Below are 19,456 nucleotides of genomic sequence, written 5' to 3' on the forward strand. Positions count from 1 at the left end.
CATAGAAATCGAAACTTATGTTCACATAAAAACCTGTACAAAAATGTCCATAACCTCAAACTGGAACCAACATAGATGCCATTCAATGGCAAATAATTAAAGGTAGTGTAGCCTTATATACCATGGAATATTACCCAGGAATTAAAAGAATAAACTATCAGTATAAATAAAAAGTTGAACCTCTAGGGACTTAACTGAGTTTAAAATATGCCAATCCCAAAATGTTACATACTAGATGATATCATTTATTTAATATTTTTAAAAGATTATATTTTTGAAGAAGAGAGTATATAAGGGTGGTCAGGGGTAGGGAAGTACTAGGGGAAGGGAGGTGGATGGGATTCTAATAGAGCAAGAGGTGGGATCCTTTTGCTGATGACACTATCTTATCTGTGATGGTGAATACATGAAACTGTACATGTGATAAAATTGTGGAGAACACACACACACATACACACACACACACACACACTAGTGAGTATAAGTAAAGCTGAAGAAATCTGATTTGTTTTAAAGTTTAAAAAATGAACAGTAATGATTCTTATAATGAGGAAAATTTTTTGAAACCTCTCTTTACCCATCTCAGGTAATCTACATTCTAAGCCTCTTAAATATGTGATCTTAGTAGTCTTCTTTTAGTAATAAGAATGAGAATAAGTGAACTTTATAGTTCATGATTTCCATTATATTTAACTTGAGGTACAGAAGTTTGTGTACCCCATGGTACTTGTTTTAAATATAGTGTATGAAGATACATCAATTACTTAGTGAATATATGAATAAATTTCTGATGGCTTAAATGATACCAAATAAAATTCTAATGTATGCATGTATTTCTTCATTTACTATAATAGCTATTAGAATTTTCAGTATTACAAATATTTATCTTTAATATTTCCTCCTTACTTTTTTGCACATTAAACATATATGTTCTGAAATACATTCCTTCCATCAAACAATCTTTACCCCAGATTTTTTATATTTTGAAATAACTTAATTCTCATGTCATTAACATTTGGCACAATATGAATCATGCCTTTCCTTTCTTTATAAACAAAGATTGAATGCAGTAGAAAATAAACTAATGGTGTGAAATAAGTGGTATTTCTCTCAAGTATTCTAAATACCAGCAAATAATTTATCTTCATAATACAAAAACAGGAGAGATAAATAAATTATAGACATTAGAGTGATTATTTATGCTATAATAATGTTCATTGTTAGAATAAAGGAAAATAGGAAAATTAATTTAACATGTTTGAGATGATTTATTTGTATTAAGAAGGAGGATCTTAACATATTGCTTGATAAAACTAATCATGAACAATAATACATAAGTTAATGGATGCTTTATGTTAATTAACTAGTATGCACCACCTGTCTGCTTCTGCAAATTGTAACTCAACCAAGAATTAACTGTAACTCAAATCGCAGAACTTGACAATTAGGTAAATTTTAATTTACTTATTTAGAAATTCCCAACAAGAAAAATGCAAGGCTGTATCTGAAAACAACTGTGAGGAGAGCCCATTTGCCACTGTCCTGAATTATTAACTACTTGCCTGGAGAAACTTTTGTGTATTATAGTTATTGAGATTTTTCTAAAATGAATGTTATGGATGAAAAAAAATCAATGTGTTAAACAAATGGATATTTGCACATTAAATTCAGGCAATAGTGATAAACATACAATCAATCACTATCAACTTCTCACATTTCTGTTATTATTTTTAAAAATCACTCTTTGGAAGAGTTTGTTTCATTTGGATTAGGAAAAAGTTTTGCAAAATATGTAGTAAAATCCTTCTGGGGGAAAAATGATATCTGACAAAGGTAAGACTTTTTCTTTTTTCCTTTTTTTATTTTTTATTTTTGGTTTGCTCTTGCTCACCTCTTTCTTGAAAAACAAAAAAAACCCTGAACTGAACAAGGAATTTAGCGTATTCTATGTGCAAAGACGGAATTCAATCTGACATACTGTGACTAAATTTACAACCATATAAATATTAAACTGAAAGAAAATGTGATATAAGTGACAAAAGGTCAACTTATTAACAGATTTGTAACATGTCATCAGCAAAAATCAATGTGTAAAAATGTAGCCATGAAAAAAAACAAAAACGTAGCCATGGAGGCATACACAACTACATTCTGTGTATGTAAAGCAAAATTTCCATACAATATTTCTTTCCTTTTCAATATGAAATTGCTACAGAACTTAATGACTTGGAGCTATTATTTTTAATTAATTTTACTACATAATTACTTAGGCATAGAGGATATATGATTAAATTATTTTTAACATATAAATGAAACAAACCCACAGCTATGAATACAAAGTACAATTTGAATATACTTTTTCACAAATGTCATTTTATGGAACTTCAAAAATACATTAAGGTATCAAAAGCAGCTAGAGAAATATGGTGTTACTATATAATTTGCCCATTATTCATATTCTGTAGTTCAGATCACCCAAAGTGTATGGTATGAATTAGGTAATTCTAAACTACTTCTATTTTATCTATTTATTTAATAACATATAAATAAACTTAATTTTATAAAAAGAATTACAACAACAGAATTTGGAAATATATACATAAAATGTCTAATTGTGAATTCAGGTAATTTTACTTTATGGCTGATGGGAGGAATTTTTAAAATTAAAGCATAATATAGCATGTAATATTTCTTATCTAAAAATTATAAAGCATTGAATTCTAATAGGGTAAATAAAAAATGGCATCTTGAGGTTTAAATTAGCTTCTAAACAATAGCAAGTCACACAGGGATGCTTAACCCATTGTTGTAGGCATTTGGGCAATTTTTAAAGTCAGTGTACAAAATTCATCATTTATTATTATTGTTATTACTTGTGGATTTGGTGAGTAAATATATTTACTCCATCTTCAACTTTTTCTTGGATGTACAAACGTAAAACCTTAAAGTATAAAATATTTAAACTTTAAGGCTGCCACAAGTCCACAGCATAAAATAAACTACAAAATACTTTTCTGTCACTGAACATCTAGTTTTTAATGTCCATAAAAATTTACTATTTATGTATCTTATCCATATTTATTTATAAGCTCTTGACTTAGGCAAAAGAGATATTAAAAAGAGTGATAAAAAGGAACTCATATTAGAAATATTTAAAATATAAACCCATTTTATATTTATATTTTAAGACAGAACAAAAAAAACCAGAACAGTATATAGCTTTACTGTTATACAGGTAAATCTATATAACAAATTGAACAGTGGGGCAGCATTCAATATGGTTAACTCATACAGTAGTCCTGCTATGAAATTATACTTTTGGATAACTTTAATACCTCCCAGCATAAAATATGAGGAGACTATTTCTTGACAAATACATCCATCTCTGCATTTTGAAATGACAACTTGATGAAACACATAAAGCATATTCGTATTTATTTATGAATGGATATATATGTATATCCATTTCTCAACTTTATTGTCTCATTAAATTTTCAAATTTAGTGATTATGTCTGGCTGTCTTTCCAATTATACTTGTGTACTACAACTGAGCAAATGCTACTGCTGCCCTATGTTCTATTCCCTTCCGCCATTCCCATCTCCAGTTCTTTAAGCAGACAACTTGAGGAGAAATTATGCAAGCTTCTCAAGAAGTCCTGTTTGTATCAAGCTTACATGGACTACAACCATCTTAAATGAAACCTTGTATTAGCTTTTCCTTCTTAACTGTTTCCTATCCCCATTTTCTCAACCTGGCTTCCTGATATTGCTTTCCAAATAAAAAACACTTGGAACCAAGTCCTTGGCTTAATGATCAATTATGTGGGAAACAGAAAACACTTCTCTTGTCTCCTTATAGAAACTAACAAATCAACAGATTTAAGGACTAGTTGGATATAACACAATCACTTGTTTTTACAACAAATGGGTTCTGTCTTCATTTCCTGGCTTTCTTTGTATCCTTAGCCAATTTTGGCTTCTACTTTTTCAATTTTGATGGCTTATTTGTTTGCTTCCTTTTACTATCCTTGACTTCTTTTATCTCTTTCACCTGTTACTTACTGAAGTACCTGTTCCTTATTGTGTCCCTCAGCTCTTTCTCCTAAAATTGTTTTAAGGATATAATTTTATTCTATAAATAATTATCAAAAAAAGAGGAAGAAAAAAGAGATAATCTTCCTAATTTGTCTCATTGTTTTCACCTTGTCCCACTCTAATGATTAGTCTTCACAACCAAGGTAATCTATTTAAACTAAACATATACTTGTGTTGATCTTCTGCTCAAAATATTCATATTTTTGCCACTATGCTGACTTATTTAGCTGTACACTCAGAATATTATGCTCCTTTTAGGTAGCATTTAGAATTAGTTTAAATCATGGCCATTTGGCCAACTATGTGTTTAATGGTTCTCTTTCCTACTGAGAATTACATAAAAATAGTCTAAGCATGTTAACAATGAGACAATCAATTCCAAAAGGGGTAAAAATATACATATAATTGTAGTTCCTTACATAGCACAAATCATAAAAAATGCTACATAAATAAATAAAGCATTTCAGGCAATTTGCTGAATATATTAAATCTTATTTAAATATCACAGTATTTTGAAGTATTCACTTTACTAGGGTCTCCACCAGGCTAGAATTTATAATTTTATACATTATAGCATCAGCAGTCACAAGTTGAGAATAGGGACTCAATAAACATTAGTTGAAAAAAGTGAATAACTAGACGATATACTACTGTTGCTGCTGCCCCAAGAAAGCAAGGAACAAGCCTCAAAACTTAATTTGGATTGGATGTTGAGACTAATGATGCCAAATTCACCAAGAGGCTATAAATGGACATATGATTCACATAATAAAGCTTTCTGAAGAGAACAGGTTGAAATGGCTTGAAGGAGGCAGAGAGATTAGGCTGGGCCTTTATAGTGGCTGCAGAGTGAAAAAAGAGAACATTTCCTGTGCCACGCTGGGTGTTTGTGAGATCTGAATTTACCACCAGTGCCAAAGAAGGGAGTTCACTAGCTTTGCTAGCTTACCAGATTGCAGAAGAAAGGGGAAAAGTGGACTGAAATCTGTCAGAATATGTATCAAGTCACACTCTTTACTAAATAACTTTTCCAATACTTTATCACTGAAATGTAGGCAAATATTTTCCTTATATTAAAAAAAAAAGAGCTCAGTGTGTTGCTGTCAAAGAACTTCCTTATAGTTACACCGTAAATAGGTAGGTTTTCAGGCATGAATTCAGGCCTTATAACTCTAAAGCCCATGGTTGTTAACCACAGTACTATGCTGATAGCAATTGGGATGGCATTCTATTGTTCTTTACATTAAGTTAAATATGTCTATCTCACTTTTCAGAACTTTTAAAGGGTGGAAGCAAGTGAAATTGGTGAGAACACTAGGATAAATGGAGAAGATATCAATTAAAGTTGCAAATTAATCTCAAGTGGAAAAGTATCAGAGAAATGATGCCAAATACATTGAAGATAGTGTATTCTGTTTAAGTAAGCAATTTTTGTTTAAAAAATAGTTCATAGGGCTTCTCTTTATTTCAGTGTATTAAACACATGCACTTACTGCTTCTTCCTATTTGAATCCCATCAAAATAACACACAAACACGAGTATTAAAATGCATATATCCACAAGGTCAAAGATTACAAAACAGTGTATAAAACAACAAAACTTTGGAATCTGGAAAGGATATTATCTAACAGCATATCACAGAAAACTGAAAAAATATTCTGCAGAGAGAGAAGTCATGAAGCCAACAAATTCTCTCTGCAGAGCCTCCAAAAGCTCAGGAATTTGAGACATTGAGCTTCTCTCAGTTGGCTTTCTTGGTTGGGCTGACAAAACAGAAGGACTAGCATTAAAAGTGACTAAGGATTTGTTTGCCTCATCTCCTTCCCCTCTCCAAACTTATTTGCCCAGAGGGTTCTCCAAGTCATCTCCCCAAACTATACTGCCTGACATTACATGACTTTATCACAGCTTTCTGGAATTATTTAATCAGAGGGTCTCTGGATTCCAGGCAAATTGCAGATGGAGATGCTACTTAAAAAGAGATTATAAGAAATTATATACCAAACAGTACATATCAAAGCAGTAGCCAGGCTTTTACAATCTAGAAAAGAATTTGAAAGATTTCCCTCTGCTCTCAGAGGAAGCAACAAGCACAAGAGAAAAGACACCCAGATTCCAATAACTAGCAATCTACATCAACCTTATACTGAGGCCCACAACTTGGCAACCATACTCTATGCACATACAGTTTCCAATCACATTTTCGTGCTCTTAACGCTAAGAAATTAAGACCTTAGACAAAGATAACCACATATTTGAAGAATTCTCTTGATTAAAAATTGAAAAATAAAAAGCTTTAAAAGCTAAGATATAAACAAGTTAGGGAGCATAAAAAAATCATATTTCAAAAACATGTTATTCATACATAAAAAGATCAGAGAAAACTTTATATTCATGAAATACCAGAACAAAAATGAGACACAGAACAAAAGTAATTTCATAACACACCACAAGAATTTAAAACATAATAGGAGAAATTTTAAAAATAGTTGGAAGGTTCAATTAAAGATAACAGAGAGTAAAATCAAAATATAAAGGGCTTCTGGTTCCACGTGTAAGAAAGTTGGAAATGCTTCATAACAAGTAAAAAGCTGAACCAAATGAAAATCAGTAACTCTCCTTAAATTCATAAGAATAAGGGAGGATGCAGGGTATACTGCTACCTCCCAAGACCAGAGAAAGACAAGTGAATACAGAGAGTCAGCTTACCTGAGCAGAGACTCAAAAGCAGAAAACTCCACGGGAATCATTGCTGGGGTAAGAAAACTTGAACTGTAGCTGATGAATTGCTGGAGGCTCAGTGCAGACAACTCTCAGAGTTAAAGACTCCAGGGAGCCCCAGTCATAAGTGGGCCACCACAATATTATGAGCTTTATCTCCAGGAGTTTCCCACAGTAAATGTCTTTTAAAAATCCCACCAGCATCCTGCAGGAGGAAGGGAAAAGAAACCATTTGGAATTACACCAGAGCACTCTGTTCTTCTTAACAAGGCCTGACAGCCCTCAGGGGAGACTAGTTAACCAGAGCCTCACCTGGGGGCTATTAACAGAGCTTAATTGACCTGACCTTAATTGAAAGGTAATAAGCACCTCCAGCTGTCTCTAGCCATCTTGTCCTACCTAACAGGGGATTAAAAATGAAAAACTCTTGTGAAATGCACCCTCTAGAGTCACAGACTATTAAAAGACTGGGACCTAATCATAAGACTACAGAACTCTTCCCCTCCCCACACACTTCACCACTACATTAGTAAAGGCCTATTTACAGCAGTTTTGTTTTTGTTTTGCTGCGGTTTTGTTTTTTTGTCTTTGCTTTTACCTAATATATCATGTTGGCTATCAAGAAAAGAATTATAAGGCATGCTAAAAGGCAACAAAATACAATTTAAAGACACAGAGCATGTATTAGAACCAGACACGGCAGAGATGTGGGAAATATCAGACCAGAAATTTTAAACAATTTCCTCACACTGGTCAGAATGGTCATCATCAAAAAATCTACAAACAGTAAATGCTGGAGAGGGTGTGGAGAAAAGAGTGCCCTCTTGCACTTCTGGTAGGAATGTAAGTTGATATAGCCACTACGGAAAACAGTATGAAGATTCCTTAAAAAACTAAAAATAGAACTACCATATGACCCAGCAATCCCACTACTGGGCATATACCATAAGAAAACCATAATTCAAAAAAAAGCATGCACCCCAATGTTCACTGTAGCACTATTTACAATAGCCAGGGAATGGAAGCAACCTAAATGTCTATCAACAGATGAATGGATAAAGAAGATGTGGTACATATATACAATGGAATATTACTCAGCCATAAAAAGGAATGAAATTGGATCATTTGTAGAGATGTGGATGGACCTAGAGACTGTCATACAGTGTGAAGTAAGTCAGAAAAACAAATATATATTAACACATATATGTGGAATCTAGACAAATGGTATGGATGAACCTATTTGCAAAGCAGAAATAGACACAGAGGTAGAGAACAAACATATGGACACCAAGGGGGGAGGGGGGCTGGGATGAATTGGAAGATTGGGATTGACGTGTATACATTGCTTATGTACATTGCTATGTATGGAATAGATATCTAGTGAGAGCCTGCTGTATAGCATGAGGAAATCTACTCGATGCTCTGTGGTGACCTAGATGGGAGGGAAATCCAGGACAGAGGGGATATGTGTATACATATGGCTGATTCACTTCACTGTACAGCAGAAACTAACACAACATTGTGCAGCAACTATGCCCCAATAAATTAAAAAAAAATAAATTTTAAACAACAATGACTATTACACTAAGGATCTAATGGATAAAGTAGACAGCATGCAAGAATAGATGGGCAATATAAGCCAAGAAACAAAATTCTAAGAAAGAAACAAAAAAAAATGCTAAAGATAAAAAATTCAACTGAAAAAACAAAGAATGTTTTTGATGGGCTTACTAGTAAACTGGACACACCTGAGAAAAGAATCTCTGTGCTAGAGCATATATCAAAATAGCCCTCCAAAACTGAAAAACAAAGAGAAAAAAGAATTTAAAGAAGTCAGAATAGAATATCCAAGGACTATGGAAAGCTACAAAAGGTGTAACACACATGTAATTGGAATACCAGAAAGAGAAGAAAGAAAGGCAAAGAAGAAATATTTGAAACAATAATGATTGAGACTTTCTCTAAATTAAGGTCAGACACCAAACCACAAATATAGGAAACTCAGAGAACTACAAGCAGGATAAATGTCAAAACAAACAAACAAACAAAAACACCTAGACAAATCATTTTCAAAATATGAAAAATCAAAGATAAAGAACAAATTCTGAAAGAAGCCAGAGAAAAAAACACCTGACTTATAAAGGAACATCAATGTGAAGTATATCCAACTTCTCCTCAGAAACCATGTAAGCAGGAAGAAAGTTGAGTGAAATGTTGAAAATATTGAGGGGGAAAAAAGAGCCAAGCTAGAACTCTGTACCCAGCAAAATTATACTGCAAAAGTTAAAGAGAAATAAAAACTCTCAAAATAAATAAAAACTGAGAAAATTTATAGACCTGCCTTGGAAGAAATATTAAAAGAAGTTATTTAGAGAAAAGAGAAACAATACGGGTCAAAATTTCAGGTCTACATAAAGAAAAGTATCAAAGAAGGAAAATGCAAAGGTAAGATAAGAGCTTCTATTTTTCTTATTTTTAATTGATCTAACAGATAACATTTTTTCAAAATAACAATACCAAATATATATTTGATTTTGTGCATATATATTAGAATATATATACATATGCTTATTTATGCTTATATATAATTGAAATAAATGACAACAATGATACAAGAGACAGAGAAGGAGAGGAGGAATAGGATTATTTGGGCTTTATAAGATACTCACACTACTTTAAAGTGGTACAGTGTTATTTAAAAGTAGACATGGATTAGTTGTAAATGTATATTACAAACTCTAGAACAACCACCAAAAAAATAAAAAAAAAAAACAAAGTAAAAAAGGAATTATGAGATTTTCTAGGAGAGGGAAGAAAATAAAATCACATAAAATACCCAATTAAAACTATAGAAGAAGGACCTTCAAGATGGCAGAGGAGTAAGATGTGGAGATCACCTTCCCACAAATACATCAAAAATACATCTACATATGGAACAACTCCTACAGAACACCTACTGAACGCTGGCAGAAGACCTCAGACTTCCCAAAAGGCAAGGAACTCCCCACGTACCTGGGTAGGGCAAAAGAAAAAACAGAGACAGAAGAATAGAGACGGGACCTGCACCAGTGGGACAGAGCTGTGAAGGAGGGAAAGTTTCCACACACTAGGAAGCCCCTTCACTGGTGGAGATGGGGGGTGGTGGGGGGGAAGCTTCAGAGTCACGGAGGAGAACGCAGCAATACGGGTGCAGAGGGCAAAGCAGAGAGGTTTCTGCTCAGAGGATCAGTGCTGACCAGCACTCACCAGCCTGAGAGGGTTGTTTGCTCATGCGCTGGGGTGGGGTGGGGCTGGGAGCTGAGGCTCAGGCTTCGTAAGTCAGAGCTCAGGTAGAGGACTGGGGTTGGCTGCATGAACACAGACTGAAGGGGGCTAGTGCGCCACAGCTAGCTGGGAGAGAGTCCGGGAAAAAGTCTGGAACTGCTTAAGAGGCAAGAGACCATTGTTTCCAGGTACACACAGAGAGGGGGTTCATAGCACTGCCTAAACAAGCTTCAGAGACAGGTGTGAGTCATGGCTATTGGCGCACACACCAGAGACAGGCATGAAACGCTAATGCTGATTCTGCAGTCACCAAGAAGCCTGTGTGCAAGCACAGGTCACTGTCCACACCTCTCCTCCCATAAGCCTGTGCAGCCCACCACTGCCTGGGTCCCGTGATCCAGGGACAGCTTCACCAAAAGAACACACGGCATGCCTCAGGTTGTTGCAATGTCATGCTGGCCTCTGCCGCCACAGGCTCATCCCACATTCTGTACCCCTCCCTCCCCCTGGCATGAATGTGCCAGAGCCATCGAATCAGCTGCTCCTTTAACCCTCTCCTGTCTGGGCAAAGAACAGATACCACAGGGCAACCTACATGCAGAGGTGGGGCCAAATCCAAAGCTGAACACCAGGAGCTATGTGAACAAAGAAGAGAAAGGGAAATTTTTCTGTGCAGCCTCAGGAGCAGTGGAATAAATCTCCACAATCAACATGAGGTACCTAGCATCTGTGGAATACTGAATAGATAACAAATCGTTCCAAAATTGAGGCAGTGGACTTTGGGAGCATTTATAGGCTTGGAGTTTGCTGTATCTGAGTGACTAATTTCTGATTTATATGTTTATTTTATGTTTTTAATGCTTGTTATAATTGTTGGGTTTGTTATTGGTTTGGTTGCTCTCTTCTTTTTTTATTACTTTTTATTTTAATAATATTTTTAAAATTTTTATAGCATATTAATTTTATTTTATTTTACTTTTTCTTTCTTTTTTTCATCCTTTTCTACTGAGCCATGTGCCTGACAGGGTCTTGGTGCTCTGTCCGGGTGTCAGGCCTGAACCTTGGAGGTGTAAGAGCCAAGTACAGGACATTGAACCACCAGAGACACCCTGGCCCCACATAATATCAATCAGCAAGAGCTCTCCCAGAGATCTCCGTCTCAACATTAATACCCAGCTCCACCCAAGAGCCAGCAAGCTCAAGTACTGGACGCCCCATGCCAAACAACTAGCATGACAGGAACACAACCCCACACATTAGTAGAGAGGTTGTCTAAAATCATACTAAGTCCACAGACACCCCAAAAAATACAACCGGATGTGACCCTGCCCACCAGAAAAATAAGGTCCAGACCCACCAACAGGCACCAGTACCCCCCACCTGGAAGCCTACAAAAGACACTGAACCAACCTAACTCACTGGGGGCAGACACCAAAAACTACAGGAACTATGAACCTGCAGCCCGCAAAAAGAAGACCCCAAACACAGTAAGTTAAACAAAATTAGAAGACAGAGAAATATGCAGCAGATGAAGGAGCAAGGTTAAAACGCACCAGACAAACAAATGAAGAGGAAATAGACAGTCTACCTGAAAAAGAATTCAGAGTAATGAAAGTAAAGATGATCCAAAGTCTTGGAAACAGAATGGAGAAAATAGAAGAAACGTTTAACAAGGACCTAGAAGAACTAAAGAGCAAACAAACAATAATGAACAACACGATAAATGAATTAACTTCTATACAAGGGACCAATAGCAGAACAAAGGATAAGTGACCTGGAAGATAAAATAGTGGAAATAACTAAGGCAGAGCAGAGTAAAGAAAAAAAGAATGAAAAGAATTGAGGACAGTCTCAGAGACTTCTGGGACAATGTTAAACACACCAACATTTGAGTTATAGGGGTCCCAGAAGAAGAAGAGAAAAAGAAAGGGAATGAGGAAATATTTGAAGAGATTATAGTTGAAAACTTCCCTAATATGGGAAAGGAAATAATCAAGTCCAGGAAGCGCAGCGGGTCCCATACAGGATAAATCCAAGGAGAAACACAATAAGACACATAATAATCAAACTATCAAAAATTAAATGTAAAGAAAAAATATTAAAAGGAGCAAGGGAAAAGCAACAAATAACATACAATGGAATCCCCATTAAGGTTAACAGCTGATCTTTAAGCAGAAACTCTGGAAGCCAGAAGGCAGTGGCAGGAAATATTTAAAGTGATGAAAGGGAAAAACCTACAACCAAGATTACTCTACCCAGCAAGGATCTCATTCAGATTTGACAGACAAATTAAAAACGTTACAAACAAGCAAAAGCGAAGAGACTTCAGCACCACCAAACCAGCTTTACAACAAATGCTAAAGGAACTTCTCTAGACAGGAAACACAAGTGAAGGAAAAGACCTACAAAAACAAACCCAAAACAATTAAGAAAATGGTAATAGGAACATACATATAGAAAATCACCTTAAATGTAAATGGACTAAATGCTCTAACCAGAAGACATACACTGGTTGAATGGATACAAAAACAAGACCCATATATATGCTGTCTACAAGAGACCCAATTCAGACCTAGGGACACATACAGACTGAAGGTGAGGGGACGTTAAAAGATATTCCATGCAAATGGAAACCAAAAGAAAGCTGGACTAGCAATTCTCATATCAGAGAAAACAGATTTTAAAATAAAGACTATTACAAGTAAGAGACCAAGCAGGACACTACATAATGATCAAGGGATAAATCCAAGAAGAATATATAACAGTTATAAATATATATGCACCCCAAATAGGAGCACCTCAATAAATAAGGCAAATGCTAACAGCAGTAAAAGGGGAAATCAACAGTAACACAATCATAATAGGAGATTTAACACCTCACTTTCACCAATGGACAGATCATCCAAAATGAAAATAAATAAGGAAACACAAGCTTCAAATGACACATTAAACAAGATGGATTTAATTGATATTTATAAGATATTCCATCCAAAAACAACAGAATACACTTTCTTCTCAAGTACTCATGGAATATTCTCCAGAATAGATCATATCTTGGGTCACAAATCAAGCCTTGGTAAAATTAAGAATATTGAAATCATATCAAGTATCTTTTCTGACCACAATGTTATGAGACTAGATATCAACTACAGGAAAAAAACTAAAAAATACAAACAACTGGAGGCTAAACAATACGATAAAATAATCAAGATATCACTGAAGAAATCAAAAAGGAAATCAAAAACTATCTAGAAACAAATGAAAATGAAAACACTATGGTCCAAAACCTATGGGATGCAGCAAAAGCATTTCTAACTGGGAAGTTTATAGCAACACAATCCCACCTCAAGCAACAAGAAAAATCTCAAATAAACAACCCAACCTTACACCTAAAACAATTAGAGAAAGAAGAACAAAAAACCCCAAAGTTAGCAGAAGGAAAGTAATCATAAAGATCAGATCAGAAATAAATGAAAAAGAAATTAAGGAAACAATAGCAAAAATCAATAAAACTAAAAGCTGTTTCTTTGAGAAGATAAACAAAATAGATAAACCAAGAGCCAGATGCATCAAGAAAAAAAGTTAGAATATTTAAATCAACAGAATTAGAAATGAAAAAGGGAAATAATAACTGACACTGCAGAAATAAAAAGGATCATGAGAGATTACTACAAGCAACTATATGCCAATAAACTTGGACAACCTGGAAGAAATGGACAAATGCTTAGAAAAGCACAACCTTCTGAGACTGAACCAGGAAGAAATAGAAAATATAAACAGACCAATCACAAGCACTGAAATTGAAACTGAGATTAAAAATCTTCCAACAGGGCTTCCCTGGTGGTGCAGTGGTTGAGAGTCTGCCTGCCGATTCAGGGGACACGGGTTCATGCCCCGGTCTGGGAAGATCCCACCTGCCATGGAGTGGTTAGGCCCGTGAGCCATGGCCACTGAGCCTGCGCGTCCGGAGCCTGTGCTCCACAAAGGGATAGGCCACAACAGTGAGAGGCCCGCATACAGCAAAAAAAAAAAAAAAAAATCTTCCAACAAAAGCCCAGGACCAGATGGCTTCACAGGCGAAATCTATCAAACACTTAGAGAAGAGCTAACACCTATCCTTCTCAAACTCTTCCAAAATACAGCAGAGGAAGGAACACTCCTACACTCATACTACCAAGCTAACATCACCCTGATATCAAAACCAGACAAAGATGTCACAAAAAAAGAAAACTACAGGCCAATATCATTGATGAACATAGTGGTGAAAATCCTCAACAAAATACTAGCAAACAGAATTCAACAGCACATTAAAATGATCATACACCATAATCAAGTGAGGTTTATCCCAGGAATGCAAGGATTCTTCAATATACACAAATAAATGTGATACACCATATTAACAGACTGAAGGATAAAAACCATATGATAATCTCAATAGATGCAGAAAAAGTTTTTGACAAAATAAAATACGCATTTATGATAAAAACTCTCCAGAAAGTAGGCATAGGGGCAACTTACCTCAACATAATAAAGGCCATATATGCCAAAAGCATAGCCAACATCATTCTCAATGGTGAAAAACTGAAAGCGTTTCCTCTAAGATCAGGAAAAAGACAAGGTTCCCCACTCTCACCACTATTATTCAACATAGATTTGGATGTTTTAGCTGCAGCAGTCAGAGAAGAAAAACAAATAAAAGGAATCCAAATCGGAAAAGAAGTAAAAATGTCACTGTTTGCAGATGACATGATGCTACACATAGAGAATCCTAAAGATCCTACCAGAAAACTACAAGAGCTAATCAATGAATTTGTTAAAGTAGCAGGATACACAGTTAATGCACAGAAAGTTCTTGCATTCCTATACAATAATGATGAAAAATCTGAAAGAGAAGTTAAGGAAACACTCCCATTTACCATTGCAACAAAAAGAACAAAATACCTAGGAATAAACCTACTTAAGGAGGCAAAAGACCTGTATGCAGAAAACTATAAGACACTGATGAAAGAAATTACAGATACTACAAACAGACGGAGAGGTATACCATGTTCTTAGATTGGAAGAATCAACATTGTGAAAATGACTATACTACCCAAAGCAATCTACAGAGTCAATGCAATCACTGTCAAATTACCAATGACATATTTCACAGAACTAGAACAAAAAATTTCATAATTTGTATGGAAACACACACAAAAAAACCCAAATAGCCAAAGCAATCTTGAGAAAGAAAAATGGAGCTGCAGGAATCAGGCTCCCGGACTTCAGACTATACTACAAAGCTACAGTAATCAAGACAGTATTGTACTGGTACAAAAACAGAAATATATATCAATGGAACAGGATAGAAAGCCCAGGGATAAACCCATGCACATATGGTCACTTTATCTTGAAAAAGAGGCAAGAATATAAAATGGAGAAAAGACAGCCTCTTCAGTAAGTGGTGCTGGGAAAACTGGACAGCTACATGTAAAAGAATGAAATTAGAATACTCTCTAACACCATACACAAAAATAAACTCAAAATGGATTAAGAACCTAAATAAGTCCAGACAGTGTAAAACTCTTAAAGGAAAACATAGGCAGAACACTCTATGACATAATTCACAGCAAGATCCTTTTTGACCGACCTCCTAGAGAAATGGAAATAAAAACAAAAATAAACAAATGGGACCTAATGAAACTTAAAATCTTTTACACAACAAAGGAAACCACAAACAAGACAAAAAGACAACCCTCAAAATGGGAGAAAATATTTGCAAATGAAGCAACTGTCAAAGGATTAATCACCAAAATATAGAAGCACCTCATCCAGCTCAATATCAAAAAGAACAAACAACCCAATATAAACCTGGGTAGAAGACCTATATGGACATTTCTCCAAAGAAGATATACAGATGGGCAACAAACACATGAAAAGATGCTCAACATCACTAATCATTAGAGAAATGCAAATCATAACTACGAGGTATCACCTCACAGCAGTCAGAATGGCCATCGTCAAAAAATCTACAAACAATAAATGCTGGAGAGGGTGTGGAGAAAAGGGAACCCTCTTGCACTGTTGGTGGGAATGTAAATTGATACAGTCTCTATGGAGAATAGCATGGAGGTTCCTTAAAAAACTAAATATAGAACTACCATATGACCCATCAGTCCCACTACTGGGCATATAACCTGAAAAAAAACATAATTGAAAAAGAGTCATGTACCACAATATTCATTACAGCACTATTTACAATAGCCAGGAAGCAACCTAAGTATCCACTGACAGATGAATGGATAAAGAAAATATGACACATATATACAATGGAATATTACTCAGCCTTATAAAGAAATGAAATAGAGTTTTTTGTAGTGAGGTGGATAGACCTAGAATCAGTCATACAGAGTGAAGTTAAGTCAGAAAGAGAAAAAAAATACTGTATGCTAACACATATATATGGAATCTAAAAAGATATATATGGTTCTGAAGAACCTAGGGACAGGACAGGAATAAAGATGCAGACATAGGGAATGGAATTCAAGATATAGGGGTGGGGAATGGTAAGCTGGGATGAAGTGAGAGAGTGGCACTGACATATATACACTACCAAATGTAAAATAGATAGCTAGTGGGAAGCAGCTGCGTAGCACAGGGAGATCAGCTTGGTGCTTTGTGACCACCTAGAGGGGTGGTATAAAGAGGGTGGGAGGGAGACGCAAGAGGGAGGGGATATGGGGATGTATATATACGTATAGCTGATTCACTTTATTATACAGCAGAAACTAACACAGCAATGTAAAGCATGTATCTTCCAATAAAGATGTTAAAAAAAAAACTACAGAAGGCAGAAAAATAATGGAAGACAGAAATACGAACAAACAACAAAAGCAACAAATTGAAAACAGTAGCAGATATGATAGATATTAAAACCAAATATATCAATAATCACTTTGAATGACAATAATCTAAATGCACCAATTAAAAGACAGAGATTGTCAGAGTGGATCAAAAAAAACAACTATATGTTGTCTAAAGGAAACTCACTATAAATATATAGACGTATATAGATTAAAAGTAAATGGATGGAATATATGATTTTTTAACCACTGTTTTATGAGTTCCCTATATAGCAAAAAGCAAATAATTTGATGAGTAAAAACTGGTCAGGGGACTTTAGTAGATATTTCTCCAAAGAAGACATACAATGACCAACACAAATACAAAAAGATGCTCAACATTATTAATCTGGGAAGTGGAAATGGACACTACAATGAGATATTACCTCATACCTTTCAGAAAGACTATTATCAAAAAGAAAAAAAAGCTAACGAGTGTTGGTGAGAATGTGGAGGAAAGAGAGCCCTTGTGGAGTGCTAATGAGAATGTGCATTGGTATAGCAACTATGGAAAACTATAGAAAGCATGGAGTTTCCTGAAGATTCAGCATTCCCACTTCAGGCTATTTCTCCCAAGGAGTTGATTCACAATTTCAAAGTCGTATCAATATTCTCATGTTAATTTCAGCATTATTCAAAATAGCCAAGATATGCAAATAACCTGTGTCCACTGAAAGATGAATGGACGGACTTTCCTTGTGGTCCAGTGGCTAAGACCCCACCCTCCCAAAGTAGGGGGCCTGGGTTAAATCCCTGGTTGGGGAACTAGATCCCACACATCGCAACTAAGAGTTGTCACGCCACAACTAAAGATCTTGCATGCCGCAACTAAGACTCAGCACAGACAAATAAATTAATTAATTAATTAAAAAGAAAGATGAATGGACAAAGAAAAATATATATTATACATGAAATATCATTCAGCCATAAAAAGAATGATATCCTTCCATTTGTGACAAGATGAATGGACCATGAGAGCATTATGCTAAGCCAGACAAAGATAAATACTGTCCAATCTCATTCATATGTGGAATCCTAAAAAGCCTAATTTATAGAAACAGAGAGTAGAATGGTGGTTGCCAGGGGTCGGGATATTGGGGAAATGGGAAGATGTAGGCCAAAGGGTTAAACTTTCAATTAAAAAAGTAATAAGTTCTGGGGATTGAAATTTGCAAAGAAACTAGATATTAAATATTCTCACTCCAAAAAAAAGGAATTACATGAGGTGATGGACATTTAACCAACCTTATTGTGGTAATCATTTTGTAATTTATACATTTATAAAATCATCACATTTTACACCTTAAACTTACACATATAATATGTCAATTATATCTCAATAGATGGGAGAAAATATAAAACTGATGGAGATAATTATAACATGCTAACATTAACTTTAAAAAGCCAAAGTAGCTATATTAATTTAGACAAAGCACACTTCAAAGTAAGGAAAATTATCAGGGATAAAAATGGCATTACACTTGCCTCTTTAACAAAATGGGTTTGAACTGTGTGAGTTCACATACAGAGATTTATTTTCAATAAATATGTAATATAGCACTATACGATCCATGGTTTGTTGAATCCATAGATGCAGAACTGAAGATATGGAGGGCCAACTCTAAAGGTACACACGGATTTTTTACTGCAAGGGGGTTGGTGTCCCAGCTATATGTTGCTCAAGGGCTAAATATGCATAATATTAAAGGGGTCAATTCTCCAAGAAGACAAGACAATTCTTAAAGTGTGTACAACTAACAGCAGAACATCAAACAATGTCAGGCAAATACTGAGAGAACTGAAAGGAGAAATAGATAAATCCACCATCACTTCTGGAAGCTTCAACTGCCTTCTCTCAGAAATGGACAGACCCAGCAGGCAGAAAATCAGAAAGAATATAGTCAAACTAAACAACCAACACCATTAATCAACTGGATATAACTGACATCTGTAAACAACTTCATCCAACGACAGCAGAATACACATTTTTCTCAAACTCCTATGGAACATTTACCAAGACAGACCACATTCTGGGTCATAAAACACATCTTAATACATTTAAAAGAGTATAAATCATATAATGTCTGTTCTCAGACCACAACTGTATTAAGCTTGAAACCCATAACAAAGATAACTGAAAAATTCCAAAATAAGTGGAAACTAAACAACATACTTTTAAATAACACATAAATCAAAGAAGAAATCTCAACAGAAATTTAAAAATATTTTGAACTAAATAAAATGCAAAAAAGCAGGCCTTAATGGGAAATTTATAGCATTGAATATACATATTAGAAAAGAAGAAATATTTAAATCAATAATCTGAGTTTCCACTTTAGGAAAGAAGAGAATAGCTAGAAGAGAAAAAAAAATTATTTGAAGGTAAGCAGAAAAAAGAGAATTCAGTTATAATAGAAAACAGAACATCAACAGAGAAATTCAACAAAACCAAAAGCCTATTTTTGAAAGGACCAATAAATCAATAAGCCTCTAG

At 35.0% G+C, this 19,456-nt stretch overlaps 1 long non-coding RNA gene across 1 annotated transcript in view; it reads right to left on the minus strand.

The window, feature by feature from the left end:
* LOC132519327 (uncharacterized) overlaps positions 1-7,083 on the minus strand; it is an 829,930-nt gene extending 822,847 nt beyond the window's left edge. Inside the window, exon 1 of the long non-coding RNA XR_009540147.1 lies at positions 6,806-7,083. This is a non-coding gene — a long non-coding RNA (uncharacterized LOC132519327). The remainder of the gene's footprint in view (positions 1-6,805) is intronic.
* Positions 7,084-19,456: the final 12,373 nt, after the last annotated feature.

Source organism: Lagenorhynchus albirostris, chromosome 4 (genome assembly GCF_949774975.1).
Source record: "Lagenorhynchus albirostris chromosome 4, mLagAlb1.1, whole genome shotgun sequence".
Taxonomy (NCBI): domain Eukaryota; kingdom Metazoa; phylum Chordata; class Mammalia; order Artiodactyla; family Delphinidae; genus Lagenorhynchus; species Lagenorhynchus albirostris.